Source organism: Suricata suricatta, chromosome 10 (genome assembly GCF_006229205.1).
Source record: "Suricata suricatta isolate VVHF042 chromosome 10, meerkat_22Aug2017_6uvM2_HiC, whole genome shotgun sequence".
NCBI lineage: Eukaryota > Metazoa > Chordata > Mammalia > Carnivora > Herpestidae > Suricata > Suricata suricatta.
In genome coordinates, this window is record NC_043709.1 from 38,539,050 (window position 1) to 38,547,035 (window position 7,986).

Genomic DNA, 7,986 nt, shown 5'->3' on the forward strand with positions numbered 1-7,986 from the left:
GAGACCCCAGAGGTGCCTGGGTGGATCAGTTGGTTGAGGGTTTGACTTTGGCACAGGTCATGATCTCAGAGTTCATGGGTTTGAGCCCCGTGTCAGGCTCTGTGTTGACAGCTCAGAGGCTGGAGCCTGCTTCTGATTCTGCGTCTCCCTCTCTCTCTGCCTCTCCCCCACTCATGCTGTGTTTCTCTCTGTCTCAAAAATAAACAAATGTAAAAAAATTAAAAAAAAAAAAAAAAAAGGACAGAGGCCCCAGCTCAGTGCAGGTTGCTGAGTCAGGTGAGACCTTGGGAAAATTATTTATATTCTCTGTGCCTCAGTCTTCTCATTTATAAGAAGTATAAATTTTTTAAATGTTTTTTATTTATTTTCTGAGAGACAGAGAGAGACTGCGTGAGCAGGGGAGGGTCAGAGAGAGAGGGAGACACAGAATCTGAAGCAGGCTCCAGCCTCTGAGCTAGCTGTCAGCACAGAGCCCAATGCGGGGCTCAAACCCACAAACCATGAGATCATGACCTGAGTCGAAGCTGGACTCTTAACCGACTGAGTCACCCAGGTGCTCCATTTATAAGAAGTATAAAATAACATTTGAAAAAACATTTAGTACAATGATGGACCATTAGTAAGCATACAGTACATATTGAGTATTATTACATAACCTCTAGAATCATTCATTCAAACACTTTATCACCAGGAGCTCAGTTACTCACCAGGAACTCAGCTAGTAGACATTGTAAGAACAGGACTTATGTAAAAATTTGAACTGTGACAATAAAGGGCTGTCAAAACAACTTTAATTGTGGCTAGAGAAGGATCTTAAAGCACACTAAAAAGACACTTATCACAGCAAAAGACGCTATTGGAAATGGACCATTAATTACAGCTGGCCAGCCAAATGTTTCATTTATCAAGAAAAGGAATTGGGGGATTTGCCAGCAACATTGACAAAGGCAGTACACTCAGAAGGGTTACATAAGAACTGTGAAAATTTGATTCTTTAAAATGGACTCCCTGGGCAGTAGACCACACTCCAGGAATTATGTGAGTTTCATATTCCTCCTCATCCAAACAAAGTACTTTGCCCAAAGAAGACGTCCAAGAAATATTTTGAAATCTGAATTTGACTAGAATCTTGGTGATAGGCTTCAATAAACATTTCAGTGAGGTTTCAGTTATGACAGATGTAGGGCCACCTTCTTAGAAATGTTAATGGCCCATATGTGCAAATTACCAATATGCAAATTTGTTTGCAAATTGACCAATTCTCTGTATCCCAAAATTCAAGAACACATTTAGACTCATTTAGAAGCATAAAAATCATTACCATTCTTACTTCAGAAAATTGGTACAAAGATTTCACCCATAATAAGAATTAATAATCAACTGCAATGGATTTTACCTTTGCCCAACTACATTTCATGTTCTACAAAAAAGCAGAGTTTACAAATCACAAATCAAATATCACTTCACTGCATGAAACCCTTTAATAAGTTCCCAGTGCAATTAGAATGAAAATAAAACTATTTAATATAATGTTTGTTAAAGACTGATGTTTCCTTCTTCCTCAGTTTATAGCCATCTCCTCTTTTAGTAACTGTATTCCATTAAATAGGACTTTTTCCTGATTCTAGAACATACAACCAACCTCCTTCTCTTATATTTGATATGACCTTAGCCCAGAATTCTCTGGCCCCAAGTTTTCCCATAGCTAACTTCTAAGATCCACTGAAATCTCAGGGGAAATATCATTTTCTCAGAACAACCTTCTCTGGCTGCGTCCTCTTCAAAGTGTTCCTCTCCAAATCTACCTCCCAAACCAAGAGCACACTGGACTTACTGTATGTTAGCCGACTGGACAATAAATTGTATTAAAAAAAGTGTTAGTCTCCTAGTTCACTTGCTGTTCCGTTACAATAGGGTTTTTTTTTTTTTATGTTCAGTGAACTTTTATTCTTTAAATTCTTATTTTGTGTTTATGTGTTATTTGCCTTATCTTAGATGTAAGCTCCAGTAACCAGGGATTTCTTAAATTTATTCACTGCTATATCTCCATCATCCAAAACTGTCACACTGGCTTCTAATGGAAACTTACCATAAATATTTGCCTGAATAAACAATCAAATGGATGAAGAAACTGCCTCTGTGATTTTATTTTTAGCCCTCTTGTTCTTTCCATTATAGTTTATGATGCTTTGCAGATGTATAAGCAATAACTCATTTGGTGTTCTAATTGATTTCTGCCAAAGAGAGTTAATACTTTATTTGGTTTGGAAAGCTTTTGGTGTTTTATCTTATTTGGGCAGAAAACATTAGCTGATTCTCTAAAATGCACACCCAGAAAACAATCCAATTCTCACAGAAGAATTGAAACAAATATTACAGCTCCAAACGCTGCCCTAACTAGGGAATATTAGGAACTACAGCTATAAACAAATCAATCTAGAAGGCAGAAATTCATTCATGCTCCAATCTTACAAGGTCCTGGTTAATCTCACAAAAATGTGTGAAGCATCTCAAGTGCCCTCCATTCTCCTCAGTTAAACTAATCACTGCTGGATCTAAATTTCTGTATCTACTTTTTGTATCTACCTTTGCTAGAGTAGAAAATTATATTTTACTGTTTAGGTGTCTGTCTCTTCTGCTAGACTAAAAATCCTTTGATATAGAAATTATATTCATATACCTGTCTAACCCCAGTGCCTATTATATAGTAGAAATCAAAAACTTTAATGAATGCATGTAGTCAGTCAGTCTGAGGATCATCAGAGTCCTTAGAGACTTGTCAATTTGCTGATACGGTACTAATGTCCATAGGAAAAAAATATACCATAAATATGGGTTTGGAAAGTAGAAAGCCCTATTTCATAATCCAGATCCACCCCTTCCCAGCAGTATGAATTTGAGGATGTTATGTAACCCCTGTGAGACAGTTTTATCACCTCTAAACTGAGAATTGTAAAAGGGTTTCTAAAGAGTTTTTGAAAAGATTTTTTAAAATGACATTTTACCAGAGTGCCAAGGACATAGAAAGCAATAAATAGGGAAGACAAGTGTTAGAGGTGGTGAAGAAACTTATGTTTGAGATGAGAGCCATGAATATAAGAAACTGGATATAGTTCTCTTTACCTCCTATAAGAAACATTTACCTCCTGTAAGAAAAGTTGTTAAAAATGTATCAGATCCAGGGATGCCTGGGTGCCTCAGTTGGTTAAGCATCTGACTTCAGTTCAGGTCTTGATTTTGTGGTTTGTGAGTTTAAGCCCCACGTGGGGCTCTGTGCTGACTTCTCAGAGACTGGAGCCTGCTTCTGATTCTGTGTCTCCCTCTCTCTCTGCCCCTCCCCTTCTCAAACTTTGTCCCTTTTTCAAAAATAAATAAACATTAAAAAATATTTTTTAAAAATGTATCAGAACCATTACTAGTTTTTGCACATATCAGTTGTTGCCCTGAGACAGGAATCAGCAACCCATGGCTCATCTTGTGACCTAATCCTGGGTTTTGCACAACCCATGAGCTACAAACGGGTTGTTCAATGTTGAATTGCTAAAAAAAAAAAAAAAAAAAAAAAGGACAGCTTTTTCATGACACTTGAGAATTATGTATAAAATAAAATTTCTCCATTAATAATGTTTTTTAAAATGTTTATTTATTTATTTTGAGAGAGAGGGAGAGAGAGAGAACAAGTAGGGGGATGGGCATAGAGAGAGGAGAGAAAGAGAACCCAAGCAGTCTCTCTGTTGTCAGCACTGAGTACAACCAGGGGCTCGATCCCAAGAACCATGAGATCATGACCTGAGCTGAAATCAAGAATCAACACTTAACCAACTGAGCTGCCCAGGGTCCCCAGTCCAAAAGTAATGTTCTGTGGACACACAGCCTTCACAGTATAGTGTTGATAGAGTTGAGTAATTGTGTGTGACAGACTCCATGGCCAGCAAAGCTTAAAACATTTACTATTTGACCCCTTACAAAAAATAGTTTTATAGCTCTTACTTAAAAAGCAAGGATTGTCTTTCTGTTTTCATGCACTAGGAGAAAGGATTATTCTCCCCAAAACTTCTCCACTGGCCACACCCTATGCTACCAACCTCATGAATGTGCAGTTACTTTGTAGGCTCATAAAGGCACTTCTACAAGAACATGAATTTGTTAGCTCAGCATATCAGTCTTATTCTCCAAAGTAACGTCATGTTCTAAACTCTACTAATTTACTATACTTGTAGAATCCGCTTCAGATTCACTATAGTTGACTTTAAAACTGAGGACATTCTCTTTATTGTAACTTGACTAACTTAACTTGATTTTTCAAAAAATGGGCTAGTCTGTGAAATAGCTTGAAGGAGTTCACCTAATGTTTGTCCCAAGTAGTGCATTGTTACTCCACTTAATACACAACTTGAAATAAAGTCAATTTTCTTTTTGCTTTGCTGAGAGAGAGAGAGAGAGGGAGGGAGTGAGTGAGCGAGAGAGAGATTTGTTTTTAGGCTTCATGAAACACTGGAATGAGTAAGTTTTTGTTTTAGTTACTCAGTGATAAACTTCAAGGAGAATAAAGAACCCTTAACCGGGTGAGGTGATCCAGATCCAGTCAATCAGCTTGAACTGATCTTCAGAAAGACTCTTGACTCCAGGGATCTCCAGCCCTGCTCCAGCCACACCCCGGAAGCTGGCTGGTCTAGCACGGCAGAAACCTGAGGAATCATCGGTCCAGTAAAATAAACTGTCCTGTCTCTTTGCCATCGGACTGGCAAATGTTGCCCCAGAAAGCTGGGGAAACAGCAAAAGTTCCTGATAGGATGTTCTGTTGGTATTGATTCTGATCTGGGCATGGGATTTCAACATGGCAGAAGGTAAGGGGAGCCTACTCCTTTACCACCAGACTCTAATGGGGGGTCTTTGAGTGGCCACTAGTCGGCCCACCAATTTGGCTAAGGTTAGTAATGTAGAAAGAACTATGGAGACGTATTGTACTTATACGCCCAAGGATCCTGAACAAATTGGCTATCATTCTTACTTTTGTAAACCAGGCAGCACCAGATATTAGAAACCCTAAAAGACCCTTACCAAATTAACCATGGAGACTGAGTGAAATTGGCTAAACTCTCCTTCCCTTTACCCTTTATAAGGTAAAAAATTCCCCTTACACCAAAGAGGGCTATGCCAGACTTTAGAGGAACAATGTTACTTTTATGCCAATAGCTCAGGAATTGTACAGGATAGTCTAGCTGTGGTTCACGGCCACCACAAGAGAGAAGAACAAGGAGCCAAAACCAAAATTGATATACTTTTAACATTTGGCTCTTGTACCATAAATAAGATCATAGCATTTGTCAAAGAGCAGGTAAATGCTATTCTGTTAATGGTCTTAAGAGCATGTAGCCTTAAACCAGAACAATGGTAACATAGCTGACCCAGGATTGGGTCAGTTACAAGACAGAGGAGGGAATGTAAGGAAGCAGGTCTGAAACTGACTCCATGAGACAATAGAAGGGCACACATCGCCCAAGGCAGAAGGGACCACCCTTGTAACACCCAATTAGGAAAGGCCAGCTAACATCTTTAACATTTCTAAGGGCGGGCCTAAAGATGGAGGCTAAGACTAGTCACGCCCTACGTGAGGGTCCTGGGCCCACTCTGTGATTGGTCAATACTCTAAATGTTGTGATTGGGTCCCGCCAAAAGTAACAAATACTCTAGGCAATGTGAAGGGTTAAACCTGCTGTCAATAATATTGTATAATAATGATTGGATCACTGTACCTGTGTCACAATTTCCTGTAACTCCCCCTTCCCAAACTCATAAAAAGCCCTGCCCGGCCATGTTCGGAGCTCTCAGCACAGATCCACTGCGCTGGTAAAGTCTGTGAGTCCGAGCTTAGGCTCGGCCAGCCTAAGCCCATTATAAAACCGCCCTTTGTTTTTGCATGCGTGAAAAAACAAAAACAAAAACAAAAACAAAAACTTCAAGGAGAATAAAAATGTAACACTCAGAGAAAAAAATTAGCATGTCACTTGTTGTACTAGATAATTCTCCTGAGACATGCTTTAAAAAAAATTCTTTGACTTCTTCACCTCCATTTTCAGTGCCCAACACAAATCTGAAAAAATAAGAGCGCTTATCCACAAACACACCTTTCCATTTCCCGTTTTCCAAGTAAATCAACAAATTTGAACAGATGACAGAGCCAGAGAATTGCTACACAATACCACTGCCCTCAATTAACACTTCCTCTCAGCGATCCACACTGAAATAAAGTTCCCTTTGTCTCCATTCAACATCTTCCGAAAACGAGGTGGAAATTGATGAAAGAGAGGAATCTTTTGGATTGGGCTTGTTAGGATAACATCTAAGTGAGTGTCTTTTTTTTCCCTCATAGTCAACACATAACAGAAGCAGAGTCCTTAAAATGTTTCCCATTTGTCTTGAAGTAATCATTATCCAGGATTTCCAATTGGAAATGCTGCTCTGTGATGGTTAACAGACCTTGAATATTGCATATTATATAAGAAGCGAAGCTCAACTTTCTGAACATAGTTTATACCCTTTCAGAATGAAAACAGTCAAAATGTTCATCCAGGCACTGAAACAGTCACTAAGGTCCTAAATGGCCAATTCACCAAACATAGGTACACACACACACACACACACACACACACACACACGCAAGTGAAAAGCATTTATGCATAAATCTCTAACTGGAGAAAGCTAGATATTTGCAAACTAGTCCCCATGAATGAAGACAATCATTTTAGCTACTGAAAAATGTAAAATTTAGAAGGCTGCATGTGGGTTTCTCCATAGCTTGCTCACTCTATTTTCAGAGGAATAGCATTTAGATACTGTTTTCCTCAGACTTGTAGCCAGAGGAAAAAAACCATTTTACAATTTCAAAGCTGAAAAGAAGAGTGACAGTATAGAGATATATCAGCTGATAAAAGTAATGCTGACCAGGAAGCTTTTAAATTATTTTCAAAATCTTTTACCAAACTATATTCTATTATGGAATATGGCGGCTCTTTAAATTGGATTTCCCTCAAGCTGCAAAAGTGAGCTTTTTGCTCTGCTACAATCTCCTTTGAGGGAGCTCCGGGGTTATTAACCCTCTAATTTAAGAAACGCAGGCAATATCCCAAAGCTTAGTTCTGAGGGGAGTTGGCATCTGCAAACATATAGAGAGCCTGGCAGAGTGTGTGTTCGCTAGTTCAACTGCTTTGTTGAGCCCAGGAGATGCCGTGGATATATGAGAGCCAAGCGTAGGCTGCCCCCAAAGGTTCCACTTTAGCATATGGATTATTTTGAGTTAAAATTACTTAAGAAGAAGCTAGAGCAAAAAGAGCACTCTGACCCAATTTTGTATCCAGAAAATGGGAAATAAATCTCCCCTGTAAAGGTGGCTTTCCTGTACCAGGGGTAGAGAGACATCCTTATTATCAGACATTGGAAATTCAGAGATTAAAAGTATGTATAAACCAAACTTGTTTGTTGTTGTTTGTATTTTGGTGGGCTTTTTTTGTTTTTGTTTTTGTTTTTTACTAATTCACTACCTCAACCCAAATTCTGTTTAGAATTCCTTCCTAACTGAAACTCCAACATTCATTTTTTTCTTTTTATTATCAATTGCTCATAGATTTATGCTTCTTTGTCTAAAAAGTATAAAACTGTCAGCATTTATCATTCCTTTGGGTCTCAATTTCAATATTGGGTCTCCATTTGCATATAATAAACTTTATTTGTTTTCTCCTGTTAATTTTAGGTCAATTTAATTGTTAGACCAGCTAGAAGAATCTTGAAGAGCAGAGTAAAATCTTTCCTTTCCAACAGATACACCAACAGACAAAAGAGACAAAAGTCCCCACCAATGAGGAGCTTACCTTATAGTTGAGGGATACAGATAACAGATAATACATGTATCACATAAGTAAATAACATAGTATATTAAAAGTGTTCAAAAAACAAAGCACGTTAAGAAGGATTGAAGGAGGAAGGGGG